Here is a 3,993-nt window from a genome sequence, read left to right as displayed (position 1 = left end):
CGTGGTGACCCAGTGATTAAAGATTTAAACCCGAGCATGCGCAGCCGCGTGATCAAATACATTAATTTCGATTTATAATTCATTTTGTGTTCGAAGTTAAAATAAATCATCGTGAGAAAAAAATATGAACGATATTAGATATAAATCCACAAGCTCAGCAGCAGTGGATCAGCGTGGTGGAATTATCTCTAAGCATTGATCTAAATACGAGGCCTTTGTCTAACCGGTGAACATATAAAGGATACTTTACTTTTTACTAATACATCCCGTAGGGTTTGAAAGAACAAGCGATGACCGATTTTCGTTCCGAAGAGATTCCGCTCAGTCATTTAGATAATGGATAACGATAGAGGATCCGGCGGGAGTCCGCGGGTGCTTTCCGTGACGTGACGCATACGGATGTGTGGATGTAGCAAAACTTTTCGTAAGTTTTAGGAACCAGTGTCGAATATATATTTAGTTATAGATCTATTTACTCATGAAGACTCGCCTCTCCACGTTAAATTTGTGTCTGTGTACATTAGTACGAGTGAGCGGCGCTCGTGCTTGCAATATGTTTTTGTGTGCGTGAGACGACTAAGTGTAAAAACAAGAAAAAAAGAAATTAGACTATATTTCTTAAGTTTTTTTTATTGGACAATTTAACGTGGAGGGCTGCGCCTTCGTGAGCGAATAGATCTTTAAATTAATTGTCGGCGGTAACTTGGAATAATTAGACTAGTTGTTTATTTGTTTACATTTTGTTTCATTTGTTTTAGTTGTGTTACTAATTTCCACCCGCGGCTCGCTTGCGTCTTAGGGAGGGATCTGGTCTTAAGTTTCGGCTATTAAAAGTATACTACTATGTCCTGCTTGGGATTCAATATCACCTCATACCAAATGTTATCAAATTCGGTTCAGTGCTTTAGCTTCGAATGCGTTGTTACGCATTTGGCATTTAACAAATTCCCATCGTTTATATATTCGTCCGATTTAAGATGAGTTTTTTCCTATTTATGCGGAATAAAATAAATAAAATTTGACACGAGCAAGCATTCAAATTTTGGAATTTCTTAAATTTTTTTGATAAATATGTAACAACCAAAATACAAAAAGTACTTTGTTGATCTCTTTTTCATATTAGTATGAATAATAAGAGATTTTAAAAGTTATTAATAACTGAACGTTGCTCTGCGATGCGGTCCTTATCGTTACGTTCATTTAATATTAAACTTCAGTCCGATTAGGACTTCATTTAATTTATTTTATTTACTTAAGTAGTATCGCTATTGATTGAAAATACACTATGGAAATATTTAAAACTGTTATTTTAATATTTGCGATTCTTCAAACATGATGATTAGAATAATATAGTATGTTATTTTATGGAGGTTCATTTATCCACTCCTGGACGTGTCCTAACTCAAGAGACAAGTTTACAGTCTATCTTTCTACATCCAGTCGGACCGCGACAGAATCTAAGTATTTGCATAATAATTTGGAATTCGTATTGAAATATCATTTCAAAAAACCAAACAACAAAAATACTCATCGAACGGACTGTTTTAGCGTAATGTTTCCATAATCAAACATTTAATACACGCACTTTTACAATGCTTGAGTAACGTTTTTAAAAAATAATTTAAAAATAGGAGCTGCTGAAAGTCAAAGGTAGATAAAGCCAAATTGGCTCCCAGAAAGCTTGATGTTCTCAGCAAGGCAAGACATAGACAAGGCTAGTATTTCAAGAAAACCAATCGCCTCAAACTATACAAGGCGCAAATTATGCCTCTCCTCTGGGAATTTTCAAGAAAAGAGCCTAAACATTTGTTGAAGGCCGGCAACGCACCTGCAAGCAGATTCTCATGCTACCTATAATAGAAAAAAAGTCAACATGTGGTCAATAGAGCGATCGATCTGATTGTCGTTTCAGCCTTCGGCCAAAAGTGTCATTAAACTTTATCGAATAAGACTTATCCTTTTCTTACTGTCGTTCGACGTGAGGCTTTCACAGATAGAGCTCAACGCAGCTTTATTTTTATAGATTTTCTACTTCCTATATATTTACGATTTACAAAACGTTTTATGTATGACAAACTTATTGTCATCATCTGAATTAGAATGACACAGAACTTATGTGTGGGATTGGAATATCATGAAACGTCTAGGATCGATGATCGCCTCATCGCTCGAGACAGATTCAATAAACGTTGGTCGAACATTCCGCCTCCGTGTATGAAACTCAAACGAGAAAATTTTATATTTTAAATTCCAGAGCGGTTTAGATATATGTATTCAATTTTCTTCAATTGCAAACGTTCGTAGATAAATGTTAAACTCCAGTTTATCTGAACTATTTGATTCCTACTAGATTCCTGATTGGCTTCAGATTCATATTTCGATTGAGATATTTATTTAAAACGGATCGACCACACCGTATATAGACAGCACCAGTAATATCCAAAATTTTGTCAATATTGAATTGCAATTGGTTATCTTTAGTCAAAGTAAATATAAGAACTGGTCCGGAAGAGCCGCCTGAATTAGGGCCTGACAGTAGCCGAGAATTTTACAATGGTTTACATTTTTTTCTATTTTATATTTTAATTTCGATCACAAACATTTATATTTATATCGAATACATTAACTTATCACTATATCTTAAACTTATATGGTAACTAATGGTCTTCATGAAAAACTCTATCCGGTGCAAGATAATTTTAATGTAACTACTATTGAGATTTTTTTTACAGAAAACCCTCTTAAAAAATTACATTTTATTCTTTCTATCAGATTAAATGCTTAAATCTCTCTGCAGAATTTAATTTATATATGATTAAAGGCTTATTTATAAGCAATATTAAAATATCGTTGGCACGGTCCGGCGGCGCGCTCGGTGCAAGGCGTGGAACCGAATTGATTCCGACGTGCAGCCTCACCGTCAGGTCAGTGCACCGATAGTTGTAGGCGTCCGATGATTATTATTTACCTTAACACCATTTTACACTCGACGATATTCTGAAATGCGAAATAGTACATGACTACCTCGTTAATGGGAATCGGGCCAATAAACGACATTTTTTATGCTAAAATATTGTTTATAAGTTGCAACCCAAAATCTATAAGTAGCTAGTGTTAACATCCAAAAGTCTTGGGCAGTACAAAAAGATATAGATCCTGCACGCGAACTCTCTCCTGTCTGACTGTTAAAAAATGCCCGTGTTTGTGTACAAACTTCTGTACTACAATATGTCTTGCACAATCGAAATCGGTCACGAAGTACAATTCAAAAGTATGTATGATGTACTTTTTTATGAAGGTTAAATTTAGCGCAATTGTGTAAACACAATAATCATAGTGGATTATTTTCCGTTCCTTAAGTTTGTTGTGTAGTAGCTATTGTCTAAAAAATTTTTTTTTTTTATATATTATTTATATTTTAAGATAAAAAATTTTTTTTATCAATAATTATTTGGGTAATTCCGTAGTTTCGTGCAAAAAGCATTTCCAGACGAATGCTTATGAATAATAGTATTAATTTTGAATATTAATAGCTCATCGATTTCGAACATAATCATTTTAAAAGTAGTATTTGTTATTTTACACTTTTATTAATTAAATTATTATAAAAATTGGAAAAAGACCCCTAAAATCATTCCTCTCTGTTTCCAACTAGGAACCCTAGATGGTTGTTCAATATCTTCCATATAACAACTATAATGACTATTAAATAATATTAATAAACTCCTGACATATTAATAAATTATTTTAAGTACACTGTTAACGTAATACAATTAAAGAAATAAATATTTTTTGATTCGTCACAAAAATACAAATAAATTTCAAAATACCAAAAAAATTTAGTTTTATCAGTGGATTGTAGATAAAAAACCATATTTAGCAAAGGATGGAGTCCAAAAAATTAAAATAGTTGCTAAAAAAAAAAGTTAGAAAATTCTCCGCGCGATATCATTTATAAATTAGAGTCAATGTTAGTTCCATTCCTCAAACACA

Source organism: Vanessa tameamea, chromosome 16 (genome assembly GCF_037043105.1).
Source record: "Vanessa tameamea isolate UH-Manoa-2023 chromosome 16, ilVanTame1 primary haplotype, whole genome shotgun sequence".
Taxonomy (NCBI): domain Eukaryota; kingdom Metazoa; phylum Arthropoda; class Insecta; order Lepidoptera; family Nymphalidae; genus Vanessa; species Vanessa tameamea.
This window is presented reverse-complemented; position numbering follows the sequence as displayed.